General features: G+C 38.8%; 1 protein-coding gene and 1 pseudogene across 8 annotated transcripts in view; one reads left to right on the forward strand and one right to left on the reverse strand.

The window, feature by feature from the left end:
• FUT8 (fucosyltransferase 8) overlaps positions 1-19,466 on the reverse strand; it is a 344,473-nt gene that overhangs the window by 260,666 nt on the left and 64,341 nt on the right. The window lies entirely within an intron of this gene.
• Positions 10,577-11,136, forward strand: LOC110743650 (annotated as a pseudogene).

A 19,466-nucleotide genomic window follows, 5' to 3' on the forward strand; every position in this document is an offset into this window, starting at 1 on the left:
CCAAAGCCTTACAGGGAATTTTCACTGCTCTATTCATACAATCAATTAACAGAATTTATGTTCCTCTGTTGTTTAAAGCAAAAACAGACAAAATAAAAGAGTTTATCTGAGCAAAGAATGAGTCATCAATCAAGCAGAGGTTTGAAGAGTTTCATTTGCAGCAGTGTCGGCTGCAAGCTTTACATGCTGAACACAGAAGGAAGACAAAGAAAACATCTCATTGGTTAGAGTGTAAAGACAGTAGTTCGAGATTAGTTAGGTGGTTTCTAGTTGGCAAAATATCTAGTTTCCTTTTACTTTCTAAGTTGGGCTTTGGTTTGCTTAGACAGGAACTTAAACAGCTAAAGCCACCCAGCCTAGTAGCCTCCCAACTATAAATTTAACACTGCAAAGACAATTTCTAGTTACCATCTCAAAATTTCCCATTAATTTCTCTCATAAAAATAGGAGCTATCCCCTATTAGAGGATTAAAAAAAATTATTAGGAAAAAATTAGGGAAAAAAAAAATTAGGAAAGGAAAAAAATTAGGAAAAAAAAAAATTAGGAAATTAGGAAAAAAAAAAAGCACACTTAAGAATTCAGAATATCAAGTAAAAACTAATGGGCATAGGGAGTTTTTCCTACTGGGGATATTTGTTTTATACTTAACAGTCGAGCATCTCAAATCCACAAATCTAAAATGCTCCAGTGAGCATTTCTTTTGAGTGTCACGTCGGTTTCAGATTTTGGAACATTTTGGATTTCAGATTTGGGATGCCTGACCTGTATATATAGGGTTCAGTACTATCCATGGTTTCAGGTATCCACTGGGGGGGCCTTGGGGACTTCTGTGTATCAAATTCCCTCAAGTCAGCAACTCAGAACCTAAAGCACAAGAATACTATTGTTCTCAAAACCCCAAAGATAGATACTATCTGGGGTAGAGGGGGGAATACTCTCTTTAAAGAAGAGTATGTCCAAGAAGAAAGAAAAGAAAAATCAATTACACGACAATAATGGAGTTTACTTAGAGGGCTCTCAACATTTTACAGACCTGGTTCTAGAACCTGGAATCTTCTCACTAAAAAGATTATAACAGATATAATCTAGACTTGGCTATATTAGTTTCTGACTTTTCTGCTGCCTTCACTGATGCCTGATAACTTTTAAACCATGATGCTTTTTACAGCTAGAACTCCTTTGGGGGGGGAAAAATAAAAGACATCACGAACCCTTAGTCATCTTTCCCTACAATTTGGTTCTATAGTTCAGATTCCTCTGACTTGATACCAAGTGAGACAAACTTACCCAGGCTAGAAGCTATAAGAAAAGTTATCTCATCAACTCTTGCTATATGATTTGCTCTTAGGCAAATCTAACCTGTGCCAGAATTTAGAAGTTGACCAACAGCTTATTTCCTCTGTACTACTGTTTTACAATATTAGGGTTTTTCAAAAAAAATTAGCAAACCTGTAGTCACTTGATTAGCTGCAGGTCAGAAAGACACACCCAGAATAGGACATCCTATAGAAAATCTCCTCTATATAGAAATACATGTATAGAAATAAAATTGACTGATTTAGGTATTTTGCAAAGTTAAAACAATGCAAAAATATATGCTCAATGAATAAATGACTAATCAAAACGGTGCTCCTGAGCATCTAGTCTTAGCTCAAGGTGGCCCCAAGGTATTCATAATCTCCAACATCTCATATGTTTGAAACCAGAGACCTAGGGAACTCTTATTTAGTTAACAATAGTAATAATTAACATTTATTGAGCCACTACTTCATGCCAGGCACTGTGGTAAAGACTCTGCATTTTTTATCCATATTTTACAGATGTGGAAAATTAGCATCAAAGTTACTATTCAAGGTTGCACAGATCTTAAGTGACAGTCAGACCACACACCTGCTTTACTCCACAGTTTATGTGCTCACTAGGGCAATTCCAGAATTCAAACAAACACCCTGATGGCCATAACTGTCCACAGAAATACTCAGAATCTTCAAGAATGCCAAAAAAGCTTATATTTAAGTAGAGAAAAACTTTATATTTAGGTTGACTTATACTTGGAATAAATCTAATTCTAAAAATTCAATCATCCAGTATATAATTTACAGTGAAAATTTACTAGTGGTAGCTTAGAAGTTGCTGAAGTTTATGCATAAAGAATTAAGGGATAAAGACATTTAGAAGAGCTTAGTCCCATATAATGTATTCAGACCAGAGCCATTTCTGAAATGAGTAAGGTTCCAAGATCTCAGTATTATTGGGCAGAGACTTCCACTATGAGATCTGTTTCTACGCTTGAGCCCAGAAGTTTAGAGACTGCAGTGAGCTATGACAGCACCACTGCACTCCAGCCTGGGAGACCTACAGCAAAACCCTGTCTCAAAAACAAAAAATCTACTTCTTCAAATCTACCACTTGAACAAAGAATTCAAGGATCCTCTCCTTTGTGAGATGTCTCCTGACCCTCCAGACACAATTCATTACTCCTTTCTGTGTGCTACTACTGAGTTTTACACATACTTCAGCTGTACTTACCACACTAAGCAAAATTGAGTTTCACACAGCTCAAAACATTTCACACATTGACAGACTAACATCCTCACACTAACTTCTGAATACCAAATTCAATCTTTTAGATATCACCTTATTAACAATGATTTTGAGTTACTGCATGAAGCCTTGTCATTTCACAATGCTAGGAAATTGGGAGAAGAGGTATGAAGCTACGCTTCCCTGAAGTTTAGGAGGACATGACACTATCCTGACCTATGATGAAAAAAGAATAATTCTTCCGACCCCATACTCCAGTCCTGCTCTGGACAAAGCCTTAGTCACATATACTTGGAAGCTGGGGGGGGGAGAAGGATGAGTGTGAAGGAGTAATTGGAGTTATAGTTCTAATATCCTATAGTGTAGGTGTTCTCTTATCTCGTCTCTTACCCTTGACTTATCACCAAAAGTCTCTGATTTCTCTCTTGGGACAGTGCAGGCCTACAAGTATTGCTGGGTTCTAAGCAGAAATCCTAGGTGATCAAATAAGTGAAAGGCACCCATTAAGCACCAAGCTTTTACTACCATGGCAGGGTGAGAAAGACCCTTTCCCCCTTAACTTCCTATACCTACAATCCCAGTAGTAGGCCTCAAATTCCACAGGTTGCCACCTCACCCCCTACAAGGAGGTTGGGCCCAGGACTGATTTGCTCAGTCCCAAAGATGCCTAAAAATCCCATCCTTACACTTTTTCCGCCCCCCAAGACAAGGTCTCCCTCTGTTGTAGAGGCTGGAGTGCAGTAGCTCTACCATAGTTCACAGCAGCCTCAAACACCTGAGCTCAAGCGATCCTCTGCCTCAGCCTCCTAAGTACCTAGGACTACATGCACACACCACCGTGCCTGGCTAATTTTTTTTTTATTTTTTGGTAGAGACAGGGTCTCACTATGTTGCCCAGGCTGGTCTCGAACTCCTGGCCTCAAGCAATGCTCTGCCTCTACCTTCCAAAGTGCTGGGATTATAGGCATCATCCTGACACTTTAATGTTATGCAGCAACAAAGATTTCTAATTCCAAAGGAGATAACACTCCCAGGAATTAGAATTGAATATTTTATAATAATAAATTTTAGCTCTGTGAAATGACTCTCCATACAAACACCCAAATACCTCCTACGCCTATGACAAGTGGAATTTTTATTTTCAATCAGATTTTGGGAGACATGTTATTATAGAGGAAATTAGGGGAGTTCCTGTACTGTAATTATTAACTTATATTTCTAGTTCACCTTCTAAATTATCAGTTTCCTAAAGGTAGGGTCGTTATCATTTTGTATTCCAAATTCATAGTAGTTGTTAACTACACTTGTTGAGAAAAAGGTAAGACAAGATTCGGGGGAAAGACTGGGAACAAGATACAAAGAAATATGTGAGCATCCTTATATGCTTAACTTTAGATCTCATACTAGTGGATATTCTTAAGTGGTATTTACTCTTTTAAAAAAATCCTGTCTTCCAGCCAGGTGTGGTGGCTCACACCTATAATCCCAACACTTTGGAAGGCTGAGGCAGGAGGATTGCTTGAGCTCAGAAGTTCCAGACCAGCCTGGCAATACAGCAAAATTTCATCTCTACTAAAAAATAAAAATAAAAAATAAATCCTATCTTCCCTGAAAAATCCACAAAAATGAAGAACAAGTATCAGTTGAGAAATTTTACTACTTTTACAATAAAATGAACTGTGTCTGTCAGGTTCACCAAGGTATTAGGAGAAAGATGGTTATTTTTCAATCTTGGCAAATAACTTGAAGATGACAAGAGTAAAAAAGCTACATGCATTTATAAAATCTCCAAGAAATAATAAGGCTAGAAGATTAGGTACAATAGAAATTCTTTTTTAAATTTTTTTCTTTTTTTTTCTGAGACAGAGTTTTACTCTGTTGCCCAGGCTAGAGTGCAGTGGCACAATCTCGGCTCAGTGCAACCTCTGCCTCCCAGGTTCAAGCAATTCGCCCGCCTCAGACCCCTGAGTAGCTGGGATTACAGGCATGAGCCAGCATACCTGGCTTTTTTTTTTTTTTTTAAGTAGAGACAGGGTTTCACCATGTTGGTCAGGCTGGTCTCGAACTCCTGACCTCAAGTGATCTGCCTGCCTCAGCCTTCCAAAGTGCTGGGATTACAGGCATGAGTCACCCTACCTGGCCTCTTTTTTTTTTTAAATATCTTTTAAATTTCAATAGCTTTTGGAGTACAAGTGGTTTTGGGTTACATGAATAAAATGTATAGTGGTGAAGTCTGAGCGTTTACTACATCCATCACCAAAGTTGCATACATTGTACCCAATATATCTTTTTTTATCCCTCATCCTCTTCCTAACTTCCCCGTGTCTCAGTCTCCAAAGTCTATTTTACTATTCTGTATGCCTTTGCATATCCAAGGTTTAGCTTCCACTTTTGAGAACATACAGTATTTGGTTTTGTATTTCTGAGTTACTTCACTTAGAATAATGGCCTACAGCTCCATCCAAATTGCTGCAAAAATGTTATTTCGTTCTTTTTTATGGCTAAGTGGTATTACATGGTGTATATATACCTGTATAGAATATAAACTCTTAAAACAATCCTCTAATAGCTTTTACAGATGAGCAAGTAGGGTCAGAATCATCAAATTCAGCATCTCAGTGACACAAGAAGTTTCTAGAAGTCTCTACTCATACTGATTTTCCACTTAAATTGCTGAACCCAATTCAGTTCTAAACATTAGTTTAGGGAGAAGTCACAAGAATGCAGAGAAATCTAATAAGTAATCCTAAGAAAGATGCCAAATTAAGCCTACAAACATTAAATTGGTAAGGAAAATTTCAATTTGTGAGTAAAATATTACAAGAATTAAACATAAAGTATTAAATTATTGGACTACAATTTACATCCTAAGTATGAATGTCTAGAATACCAACTTTGGCACATAAACAGGAGATCATTTTTATCACCTAGTCACAAAACTACAATTTCTGGGAATAAAACTTGGCAATGTAAGTCCAAAAGCATTGTTTCCTAATTATATAAGTAACAAAAAAATTTATAATCCCATTTTTCAAGATCCAATAAAAATTAGTCCTGTGAAAGAGAACACAAAATGCTCTCCAAATGAAGGCGAGAGATAGAAAAGACACACAAAAAGAGAAACAGAGAGAGGCACAGATTTCTGAAAACCCAAAGATAAGGTACAAACATGGAAAACCTAAATGCACAAAGATATTACAGCAATACGTACAATGAACTATCAGTCTGACCAACCTAACAGTACCTCAACTCAACGAGAAATGGGAAACATTTACACTGTTAACTGAAAAAAGGCACAAATTTGAAAAGAAATTATTATTACAACTTTGTAAAAAAAAAATTCTGTATGAAAAAGGACTAAAAGGCACATATACCAACATGGTAACCACAGTTATGTTAAGATCATGGGACTGCGTGTAATTCTTTTACATTCAATAATAATAAATAAAAGTTATAAATAAGTTGTCTAAATTATCTATAATGTGATATTTTCAATGTAAAGCTTTCTAAAGAAAATAAAATTATATCTTACATTTAATTTATAACAATCTGTCTCTTTCTACTTCAATTTCTACTAAGATATTTGAGCACTAAATTCATTATATGAACTAAGTTTTTTAACATATCACAAAAAAGTAAGAATTAACATTACCTTATTCTCTGCTCATAAAAATAATTAGTGGGAAATCTACTAATTAAGACATTCAATGTAAATGAGTCATCAAATTAATTGGTTCCATAAATCCAAAGTATCGGCACAGGGTTTTAATAACCATCCTCAGCATCATCAGTATACTTATCAGAAGTGCAATTAGTAAAACCTGACATGACCCTACACTCAAAAAGGCTATAAAAATAAAGTATATTTTTTTACCGTATAAGTATAAAAATAAACCTTTGGCCCTCAACATAGAAAACAAAGGTTGCTGTTGCCCTCAATCTATACTTAAAAACAGAAGAGTAAATAGCCTGAGTCTATGCTATCACTAGATGATTGTCCCTCCTGTTGAAATTTGATCTCAATGTTGAAGGTGGGACCTAATGGGAGTTGTTGTTGGGGTGGGGGGAGGGGTCAGAACCCTCATGAATAAATTAATGCTCTTCCTCAGGCATGCTTGAGGTCTCCTCTATTTGTTCCCCCAGAAGCTGGTTGTTTAAAAGAGTCAGGGTCCCTCCTCCCACCCTTTTCTCCTTTCTCATTAGGTGCACAAGCTGGCTCCTCTTTGCCTTCTGCTATCAGAGTAAGTAGCCTAAGGCGCCCACTAGAAGCAGATCCCGGTGCCATACTTCTTGTACAGCCTGCAGAACTGTGTGGTAAATCAAACTCTTTATAAATTACCAGCCTCAGGTATTCCTATATAGCAACATAAAACAAGGCAGTCAACTCATCAATAATAATAATCAGTCCTATGATCAACTTCCCTCTGGAGGAGTTTTTAAATCTTTCTTGCAAATTAGAATACATTATCCCCAAAATGTGCAGACCTGATGTCAGGAAGAAATAAAATTCTTAATGAACAATACTGCCAAATCAGATAAAGGACACTGTAATAAGTCTTTTGACTAATTACAAAAGCATCAAAAATTGTCAAAAAAATAACCTTAAGTATGGTTGTAAAAAGCTTTTAATTCATCACTCCCAACCTCACAACAAGAAAAAAAGCTGGGGGGAAAAAAACTGATAATCAACAACTCTTCTTAGAGCCATCAGAGAATTGAGGTCCAGAGGGCAAACTGCTGCTCTAAAACCTGGAGAGACAGGCAGGCAGATACAGAGAATCACAGTGTGCGGGAAGCAGAAGCCCAGGAATACAAGCTCTCAACTGAAGCCAGCATCAGTAGGAACACTTGAAACAGTAATTGTAGACTAGCTTGAGAGTTAAAAACTGCAAGCAGACCAGTCTTAGAGGGGTCCCCATACTTTCCTGAGTTTTACCTGCAGAAGCCCTACCAGGTTCTCGTGGCAAAGATCTGAAAAAATCCCCTCCTGCCGGCAGCAGGGTAAGAAGAAAAACATTTTTGAAATATGCCAGGGACTTTGTTTCTATCAAAAGGCATTCCAGTAAAGGAAACTATTTTACCAGAACCTAACCAACTGGGCTTTTAGATTGCCTAACCTACTAGGGTTTTACAGTGCTTAACCAACCTGAGGGAAGGGCAATACCCAACTCTAGCCCCATATATCCTTTGACAGGGAAAAAGAGAAAGATACCCAAACTCAGGCTCACAGTTGGTAGAGGGCAGAGGTGAGGGGGAAAGTTCTACAGTCCTGAGATCTAATTACAGGCCTGCAGAACTTTCCCCCTTATACCTCTACCCTTACCACTACATCAATACAGCTCTTGTACAACACAGGATTACAACTTAAAAACCTGCAAGCCTCAGACCCCTTTTAAGGATTCTTCACAAAAACCCAAAGACTACAGGGCAGATAAAAGCAACGACACTAGAAGAAATTTTAGCCTCTGATAGTGACGGCAGTGGCTTTCTGGTACAGGGAAGGCACAGGGAGAGGCAGACAGACCCCCTCTCTCAACAGCCCGCCGCCCTCAGTGCAGCACAGTCAAGCAGACAGGGGCCCAATGCAGAGCTGAATCTGAGCCTCAGGGGCCTGAGGCGGGAAGTAGGAGCGGTGCCCACTTCAGGGACCGGCCAGTGACACAGCCACTGCACCCACCTGCTGAGGGTGCCAGGTTCCTGGGCCCCAGGAGGAGGCTCTGTGCAGGGCTGCCTGGGGCCACATCCCTAGGGTCCACCCCACGTCAGGCAACTGCTGAGCCTGCCACTCCCAACAACCAGGCCGGACAGTGATCTGCTCTGCCTGGGCCACTCGAGTGCCAAGGCAACTGGGGTAGCTCCCGGTGATGTCACCTCTGCCCCAGATCCCAGCCCAGGCCCAGTAAGGATCTGGAGCCCCTGCCCCAGGATGAAAGGGGGTGGAGCCAGGGCTGCATGCTCCACAGTGCCAGTGGGAGCCAGGAGCAGGCAGCAGCCCAAGCCACCCAAGCCTGGGTGGTAGACCCAGGCCTCCATGTGCTCTTGGGGACTGGAAACAGGCAGGAGCCCTGTCTCCCAACCCCATACAGCTGCAGCTACCCAAGTCAGGGTTGTGGACCCAGGCCTCCTTGTGCTCTTGTGGGCTCGGGAAGGCCCCCCCTTGCCTTCACAGGCTCGGAAATGCCTGCTCCCGCTGCCACTTCCCGTACCGGCTCCAATCTGGCAGGTTCTCAGAGCAGGGTTGGAGCCAAGCCTGGACACCATCACAGCCCAACAGGATATGCGCATGCTCAGACCCTGCCGCCTAGGCCCCCTGTGGGGAAGCTGAGGTGGAGAGCTGCTCCATGCTGGTGGGCAGGTGCCCCTTGGCACAAGCAGCCTGGGAACCATGGAAGGTGGCAGGAGGCAGACAGGCTCCTGGGTGGAAGGGGGCAGGTCCCCAGTAAGACCCCACCTTCAGGCCAGGGAGGGCCTGAAGGTTGGGGACCCGGCTGCCAAACCCGCAGACTGCAGTGGTGGCTTGTAGTGCCTTTTCCAGCCCACCCATAGCCACTGATGTACCAACTGGCACACACTTCCTCCCCACTGAAGTCCATAAAAGCCCCGGCATCAGCCAGGGCAGGGCAGAGGACCTCTCCTCTCTGCTGAGAGCTGGGAAGTCAATGGGGACCTGCTTGCAGAGAGGAGCCACTCACTCCAGGGCCTTCTCTCTGCTGACAGCTGAACACTGGATGAGAGGACCTGCCTACAGAGAGGGGCTGCCCTCTGCAGCTCTCATCTGAGCTGTTCTAACACTCAGTAAAGCTTCTCTTTGTCTTGCTCACCCTCCACTTGTCTGCATACCTCATTCTTCCTGGACACAGGACAAGAACTCAGGCAAAGGCGCCACCGGCCACAGAGGTTTCTAGCCAGAAAAGCAACACCTTAAAGATCCTGTAACATTTGCCTCTGATACCACAGCCAGAGCAAACACTAAATACAGCCTGACTTCTAAACAGACAAACATAAAACCTCACCCTAAAGGCCTATTTACCTCAGTTCCTTTTACCTGATACATTCTGTCTGGCTATGAAAAAAAATTATGAGGCACTGTAAAGGCAAAAAATACAATCTGAAGAAACAAGGCAAGCCTCGAAAACAGACTCGGATGTGGCAGGAATTTTTACCAGGAATTATCAAATTATCACCAGGAATTTTTTTTAAAAATATGTTTTGAGACAGGGTCTCACTGTTACCCAGTCTGGAGTACAGTGGTGATCCACAGCTCCCTGTAGCCTTGAACTCTTAGGCACAAGCAATCTTCCTGCCACAGCTTCCCAAGCAGGTAGGACTATAGGTGCATGCCACCATGCCCAGCTAAGTTCTTTTTTCTATGACTGGCCTGGGCAACACTGGAGACCCTGTCTCTATGATTTTTTTTTTTTAATTGCCAGGCATGGTGGCACACACCTGTAGTCCTAGCTACTTGAGAAGCTGAGGAGGGAGAATCACTTGAGCCTAGGAGTTCAAGAATGCAGTGAGTTATGATGATGCCACTACTGCACTCCAGCCAGGGTGACAGAGTGAGATCCTGTGGAAAGAAAGGAAGAGGAAAGAGTAGGAAAAAACAGTGAAGGGGGGAGGTGAGGAAGGAGAGTGTACAAATCAATAACACTGTAACAGGAAAGAATGTCTTTAGTAAGAGACACCAAACCAGGAAGTTCAAAGAATACCAAGCAAGATAAATACCAAAATATTTCCACAGACAAATGATAGTGAAGCTGCAGAAAATCAGACAGAGGAAAGTAAATCAAAAGCAAACTTTAATTTTTTACTTATTAACTTCAAGACCAATAAGGTATCTCGAAAGAAGCAAGAGGTAAAGGAAAAAAACAACACACACACAAAACATCTTATCCACAGAGAAATAAAGATAAGAATTAGATCAAACTTTCTCTTCAGAAGCCACGCAAGCAAAAAGAGTGAAGTGAAATATTTAGCGTTAAAAAAAAAAAAAAATCCAACCTTTCGGCGGGAACCATCATTTTTCACTAATTCGCCAAAACGACGAACACAAAGGGAAAGAGAAGAGACACCCAATATATGTTCTCTAGGCCTTTTACTAAACATGGAGTTGTTCCTTTGGCTACATGTATGTGAATCTGTAAGAAAGGTGATATTGTAGACATCAAGGGAATGGGTACTATTCAAAAAGGAATGTTCCACAAGTGTTATCATGGCAAAACTGGAAGAGTCTGTAGTGCTGCTCAGCATGTTGTTGGCATTGTAAACAAGTTGCAAACAAATACGTTACCCAGCATGCTGTTGGTATGATAAAAAACTTGCAAACAAACAAGGGCAAGATTCTTGCCAAGAGAATTAATGTGCATATTGAGCACATTAAGCACTCTAAGAGCCAAGACAGCTTCCTGAAACGCATAAAGGAAAATGATTGGAAAAACAAAGAAGCCAAAGAGAAAGGTACCTGGGTTCAACTGAAGCACCAGCCTGCTCCATCCAGAGAAGCACACTTTGTGAGAACCAATGGGAAGGAGCCTAAGCTGCTGGAACCTATTCCCTATGAATTCACAGCATAACAGGTGTAAAAAAAAAAATAAAAGACCTCTGGACTAGCTGGGCATAGTGGCTCACACCTGTAATCCCAGCACTTTGGGAAGCCAAGGTGGGCGAACATGAGGTCAGGAGTTCGAGACCAGCCTGGCCAACATAGTCAAACCCCATCTCTACTAAAAATACAAAAAATTAGCCAAGCGTGGTGGTGGGCGCCTATAATTCCAGCTACTCAAGAGGCTGAGGCAGGAGAATCGCTTCAACCCAGGAGGCGGAGGTTGCAATCAGCCAAGATCACACCACTGCACTCAGACTGGGCGACAGTGTAAGACTCTGTCTCAAAAAAAAAAAAAAAAAAAAAAAAGAAATACAAAAAATTAGCCAGGCATAGTGGCGCACACCAGTAGTCCCAGCTACTTAGGAGGCTGAGGCAGGACAATCACTTGAAACCGGGAGTCGGTGGTTGCAGTGAGCCAAGACAGTATCACAGCACTCCAGCATGGGTGACAGAGTGAGACTCTGTCTCAAAAAAATAAAATGAAATAATAAAATAAAATAAGAATAAACCTCTGGACTGTTTTTAAAAACACCAAACTAGAATTCCCGTAGAATCCCAGCAAAATTATCCTTCGAAAGTGACGAAGAAATAAAGACTTTCTCAAATAAAAACTGGGAGAAATGAAATCCAAGAAACATGACTTGCAAAAAATGTTAACAGAAGTTATTCACAAAGAAGGAAAATTATATAGATCAGAAATATGGATTACAAAAAGAAAGGAAGAGTGTAGAGAAAAAAATAAAGGTAAAATTAAATCTTTTGTTTTTCTGATCCTTAATTCATCTAACAGATAACAACTTGTTCAAAATAATCATAGCAACAGTATATTTTGTGACCGTAAATTATAGAAAAGCGAAACAAATAAAAGTAACGTTATAAGGAATGGGAAAAAGGAACTGACACTGTTACAAGGTATTTGCACTACCCATGAAGTGGTATAGTGTTATTTCAAAAGTGAACTTGGATTAGTTTAACTGTGCAATTATTGCAAACTCTGGGGCAACCACTAAAATAATTTCATTTTATTTTTTTTTTTTTTTTGAGACAGATTTGGGTACAGTAGTATGATCTTGGCTCATTGCAACCTCCACCTCCTGGGTTCAAGCAATTCTCCTGCCTCAGCCTCCTGAGTAGCTGGGATTACAGGCGCCTGCCACCACACCTGGCTAATTTTTTTATTTTTAGTAGAGACAGGGTTTCACCATGTTGGCCAGGCTAGTCTCAAACTCCTGACCTCAGTGATCCACCCACCTTGGCCTCCCCAAAGTGCTGGGATTACAGGCATGAACCACCATGCCCAGCCTAAAAAATAATTTTAAATAAGTATAATATATATTTTAAAACAGGAGACAAAATGGAATTATATAAAATGGTCAATTACAATGAAGAAGGCAGAGACAAAGTGAAAGACAAAAAGAGAACAAGGACAATGAGTAGAAAACAGTTATAAATACAGTAGATATTAATCCAACTATATGAATAATTACTTTAAACATCTGTGTTCTAAATACACCAGTTAAGAGACACGTGCTGTCAAGAGTAAATCAAATGACAAGACCCTACTATATGATGTCTACAAAAATCCCACTCTAAATACAAAGATGAAAACAGATTAAAAGTAAAGGGATGCAGAAAGATAGGCTACACTAAACCTAATCAAAAGAAACCTGGAATGGCTATATAAATTTCAGAAAGAGCAAGCTTCAGGCCAAGAAAAATTATCAGTGATAGAGGTGCATTACATAACAACAGATGATCAATCTGTTATTATTCACCAAGAAGACATAATTATCTTCATATGTATGTAACTAACAACAGAGTGTCAAAATACATAAGGTATAATAAAAACTGATAGAACTACAAGGAGAAACACATGAATTCAATATTATAGTTGGAGCTTCAGCAACCCTCTATCAGTAATTGACAGAAGCAGAAAATCAGGAAGGTGTGGTAGAACTGAGGACACCATCAATCAACTGGATCTAACCAACATTTATAGAACACTTCATCTTGCAACAGCAGTATACACATTCTTCTCAAATCCACAGGGAACATTTCACAAAGACAGACTACAAAATATACCTTAACAAATTTTAAAGAATAGACACCATACAACTAGACAAACCACAATGGAATTAAACTAGTTAAACAAAAACATGGCTGGAAAATTTTTAGAGATGTTTAAACAGCTCACTTACACCTAACTCATAGGTCAAAAAAATAGTCTTGAGAACTTATAAAATATTTTAAACTAAGTGTACATGAAAATAACACCAAAATTTATGGCCGGGCGCAGTGGCTCATGCATGTAATCCCAGCACTTTGGGAGGCTAAAACAGGAGGATCACTTGAGGCTAGGAGTTCCAGACCAGCCTAGGTAACATAATGAGACCCCATTTCACAAATAAGTAAATAAATAAATAAATAAATACAGAATGCAGCAAAGCAGGATGAAGAGATTAATTTTTAGCATTGAATGTATATGTTAAAAAAGAAGAAAGGTAAAATTAATCATCTAAGCTTTTAATTTAGGAAACTAGAAAATGAACAAATTAAATCCAAAGGAAGCAGAAGAAAGTAAAAATCAGAGCAAAATGGAAAACAGGGAAACAAAGAAAATCAACAAGACTCGAAGCTGGTTCGATGCCCTTAAAATTGATAACTTAGGTGAAATGGACTAATCCCTTAAAAGACACAATCTACCAAATTTCACACAAGAAGAAACAAATAATCTGAATAAACCTAAATCAATTTATAAAAACTGAATAAATAATTAATAATCTTCCAAAACAGAAAGCAACACACTCAGATAATTCACTCACGAATTCTATCAACTATTTAAGGAACAAATGATACCAATATTCTACAATCTGTAGAAGCAGAGTGAGCACTTCCTAACTCATTCTCAGAGGCCAACATTACCCTGATAATAAGTCCAGGCAACAGCCTTACAAGAAAGGAAAATCACAGAACAGTATCTTTCATGAACACAGAGGCAAATGTTCTCAAAAATCTTAGCAAATCACATTATACACCACAACCAAGTAGAGTATATTCCAAGTATACAAGGTAGGTTCAACATCTAAAAATCAATTAATGTAATCCAGGAAACAGAAAAAAAATCTTACAATCAGATCATATCAATAGATGCACTAAAAGTATTTGATAAAATTCTACATCAATTAATAATCACAAGTTCTCAGCAAACTAGAAATAGAGGAGGATTTCCTCCACTTGATAAATAAAATTTACAAAAAACTTACAGCAAACACCATACCCAATGGTGAGAAACCAGATGCTTTCTCCCTAGGATCAGGAACAAAGCAAGGACTTCCCTTCTTACCACTCCTATTCAACATCATATTGGGCATCTTAGTTAATGCAACGAGACAAGAAAAGGACATAAAAGGTACACAAATTGGGAAGGAAGAAATAAAACTCTCTGTTTGCAGATGACATGATCATCTACGTTTAAAAAAAAAAAAAAAAAAAAACCCGAAGTACTGACCAACAAACTCCTGGAAATAATAAGCAATTATTACAGATTGTAAGACAAAGGGGGGGGATATTTGGGAACTCTCTGTACTTTCTGTTCCATTTCTCTGTAAACCTAAAACTGCCCTAAGAAATAAAATCTATTTTTTAAAAACTCCAATTCATTATAGGTGCTTAAGAAAAAATGTGTTCAACATGGTTTTCCTCCTTTGTTTCCTTTTTTCCCCAACAGGGCTGCAGGGGTGGCTGGGGGAGCCAGGGAGAATCTCTTTAATTTCTCAAGCATCTTTGAGTCCAACAAAACACAACATGAAAAGTGAAGACTACACATCATAAAAGTGAATAATTCAAACACATCCATACCATCTTTTTCAATCTTTACCAACTCACAATTCTCTGAAACTAAAAAATATTTCTTGTAAGTTGGAGGAACATTATTTTCTTGGTAATATAAGTATACCAACTCCAAAGCCTAAAATGAGAAGGAAAAGCACAAGGAACAGAGTTTAATCCAAGCTTGGATGATCAGCCACCATGGCCCCAGGAATGAAGAAAAAAAGAAAATCTTCCCAAGAATCATCAAAATAGCCCACACCAAAAGGTCAAGTTACTCTTTCTGAGTAACTCCTTAACATTCTTTTCTTTAACGTTAAGAAAATATATTAGCCAGGCACGGTGGCTCCCAGCACTTTGGGAGACTGAGGTGGGGAAATTGCTTGAGCACAGGAGTTCAAGATCAGCCTGGGCAACATGGCAAAACTCCATCTCCACAAAAAATATAATAAATTAGCCAGGCATGGTGGTGTGTGCATGTGCACCTGCAATCACAGCAACTCAGGAGGCTGAGGTGGGAGAATCACCTGAGCCAAGGAGGTCAAGGCTGCAGTGAGCCATGACTGCGTCAATGTACGCCAACCTGGGCGATGGAGTGAGGCTCTGTCTCAAAAAAATAAATAAAGACAGAAAGATAAAAAATTCTCCTACTCTTTTAATTGACTAGAATATAAATGTAAATAGAAATATGATAGAGGTATATCTTTTTATTATTGTAATTATAGTGTCTATTTAATTTCTATATTCTGTCTATTTTAATACATTTTATTTCAGGTATTGCTGGAGTGTTACTGCTAATTCTATATTCTAATGTATCTTCTAAAATTAATCAAATACATTACCATTGTTACAAGATCTAGTGAGAGTCTCTGAATTGCCCAAATATCCACTATGAAAACATTCAGTACAATTTGTGCGTGATGGAAGGGCTACATACAGGAAGTGGTGAGAGAATCCCATCACCCCCTAGTATATGGTTTTGAATTTCTTCCATATGGAATGAATAAAAATCCCTCTTTTCTCCTACTTCAGTAACTTTTGTCCAGATCTAAAAATACTGGTTCAACCTGTACTTATACTTATCATCAATATCTAGTCATTGTTCATTTGTAACTTCAAAGAACAAGCACATACACGACCACAGGGGGTTTTGGTGGTACCAAAGAATTTTTTAGTGCCCACAATATCTCTATGAAGTAATTATTACATACTTTCAACATGATTCAAAGAAAGAATTCAAATACCATACTACAGTGACCTATTTAAAACATAAAGGAAACTCAATAGCATATGAATAACTTACACCTAGAATTCTAACACCATGCGCCACCTCACAGTACTATTACCATTCTCTAGTAAGAATTTTTCTAAAATCTCTCAACCACAAGAATGACATGAGAGACAAACGTGGGCAACGAAGGCAGGACCACATTCTCATATTCACTTCAGGAAAGGTTATTTCATTTTGTGAACTCAGCCTGAGGGTGCAGCATTTTTCTAACTTTAAGTGACCTGCAGAATGCTCCTCTTCCAAATACACTATTCAAGTTGAAAACCAAAATGGTAAGTCAGAGAGATCAGGGCAAACAGCATGTTTACCTAATATCTTCATGAATTAGCTTCACCCAAATAAACAAAACAAATTAATTTATGCATGCTACATTCACAAGTTAGAGTCTATCTGATTAGCACTTAACGCATTTTCTATTCCCTTTTTATTTTGTGACTCCAGCAAGACTAATATTAATATGGTATATAGCAGGCACTCAACAATTATAAAACTTTAGAATCTGAGAACTAGATATGTCCTAAAGATCATTTGGTTTACTCTTCTTCTCTTCCTCAGGCCTCAAATTTTATCTATAAGGAAACTGAAACGAACCCAGTAGTCTCACAGACAGTTCTTTTGGCAGAAAAAGTATCAAAGAACTGAAACCAAATCACCTCACCAGATGCCAGACCCCTCATTCACCAATATTGCTTCCTTGCCCCTCCCAAGTTCCTGTTTTCTTACACATTGTTATATTTCTTCTCTGCTATATAAACCTTGGTTTTAGTCAGTCAGGGAGATGAAATTGAGACTGAGCTCCCATCTTCTCAGCTGCTGCACCTGATTAAAGCCTTCTTCCTTGGCAATACTCGTTGTCTCAGTGATTGGCTTTCTATGCAGCAAGCAGCAGGACCTAGACTGAACTCCTGGTGTATCAGTAACAACCTAATAGCTGAAGAAGACAGTAACTTTCTTAAGCTAGTTAATAACAGAGCAGAACTAAGGTAAGGATGCAGAACTAAGGTAAGGATGCAGAGCAGAACTAAGGTAAGGATGTCCAAACTGATTTTCTTTCTACTATACCATGCGGTTGTCAAGAACTCTGAAGAACCTAAGATTTTACCCTACATGCAAGCTAACATCAGTCTACCATAGTTTCATGGACACTGAGAGCAAACACCATGTACCTACAGTTTGGACACTGAAGACTGAAACTACATGTCCCCCATACTGAGTTGAATAAGTGTCCTCCCAAAATTTATAACTGCTGGAAATAGGGTCTTTGCAGATATAATCAAGTTGGTATAATGTCATTTTGGATTAGGACGGACCCTAATACGTGACTGGAATTCTTATAAGAAGGAAATTTGAACACAAACACCCACAGAGGGAAGATGTCATGTGAATACTGAGGTAGATATTGGAGTTATGCTACCACAAGTCAAGAAACACTAAGGATTTCTGGCATCCACCATAACCTAAAAGAAGAAGAAAAGGATTCTTACCTAGAGCCTTCAGAGAGAGTGTGGCCCTGCCAACACCTTGATTTCAGACTGCTAACCTCCAAAACTGTGAAAGAATAAATTTCTGTTATATTAAGCCACCCAGTTTACGGTGCTTTGTTATAGCAGCCCTAGAAAACTAATACACTCACACACACAACTTTCTAGGTACATTAACATGACTTTACCAGTCCACTGTCTTAATTAGCATAACTGCTATTCTAGGAGACTCTTGCAGAAATATAATGTGATTGTTCACTACAGACCTTCTGGAAAGACCCATCAACTCTCCGGCAGTTTTCAAAATCTTTATCTTACTGTTTCAACCAAACCTAAACTGTTTTATCATGACACCTACCCAATCCTAATCAAGCCTCATCACCACCACTGAAAGATCCAACTTAAACCGAACTTCAAATTCTCAAATTTTGACCTAAGACACTACCAAAGATCTCTTAAGGTGGTGTTCTCCCTTACCACAATAAGCAATAAACTCGGCTTTGTTTTATCAATAGGTTGTGTTAGTGATATCTCATAAACTAGCATCAGATAATCCTGGCAGAAGTTATAACACTCCTAGGTCAGAAACAAAGAACAGTTTACTACTCACAACAACAACATAGACAGAGTACCATATTTTGTACTGGTTCCTCAAGCTCTAATTCCTAAAGGCCAATGAAAGGAAAACCAAGTGCACATACTGTGGGTTGCACTGCAGGACAAGAAAACCTAAGCTTACGAAACTCCAATCTTTAAAAGGAGCTACAAGCAAAAATGCCCAACCTTTTCCCAGAGAGATTATCTTAATTATCCCGGACAGCAAAGAAATGTGCCATCTGTCCTAATGGAAGCACTATTTCTATCTTCCTAGGCTGTTTGCTAAATAGATTTCTTTGAAAAAGATAGCCCCCAACAAAAGCTATCAGTACTCTGCTCAGCAAATGTGCAGAAACAGAAGAGACCCATAAGATTGAAGAGAAATGTCTCTCAATACCTATTTCCTTTGTCCTAAAAGACTAAAAAGATTCTTAAGAGAATCAAGATGAAATTGGTACAATACAATGAGAAGATGTTTCCAAAGAAAATATATAGAGCAAAAAGGTACACTTTCTTCTCTCAAAAATCTGTATAAACTAAAACCACTTCAGCAGAGTCACAATCTTATAACAAGCCTATATATCAAATATCAAAAGTAAATACTTAGATATTTGGATCCTATTTTCATTTTAAAATGTTCCATTTCTAGAAAAGTCTCTCAAACAAGTTTTTATTTTTATTTTATTATTTTTTAACTTTAAAATAAAATGCTATTTTTGTTTAATTATTTTTTGGCTGTTTCTCACAGTGAATCAAGTTTTATCACTAATTTCCAATGCCTGGCAGTGTTCATGAAATAAAAGAGACTAGTAGTTTTAAACTTCACCAATAATACCTGACTTTAATGTGGACCTTAATGCCTTTTTTTAAAATAAGAAAATAAAGACCCAGAGAGGTAAGATAGTAAGCTTTTACTCATACAGCTATCTGGAGACATTGCAGTGTAGCGTTCATTTTACTCATCATTCTGTCTCTCTCTCTTTATCCTGGGATCACTGCTTAACCTAATGGATGGGATAAAGTTAAATTACTCAATTTAATATTCTTTACAAAAACTCAGTTTTTGTTTATTTCTTTTGCAGTTAATTTTAAGTTAAATGGGCTACTATTTAAACAGTG

This window comes from Papio anubis, chromosome 7 (assembly GCF_008728515.1).
Source record: "Papio anubis isolate 15944 chromosome 7, Panubis1.0, whole genome shotgun sequence".
NCBI classification, from domain to species: Eukaryota; Metazoa; Chordata; class Mammalia; order Primates; family Cercopithecidae; genus Papio; species Papio anubis.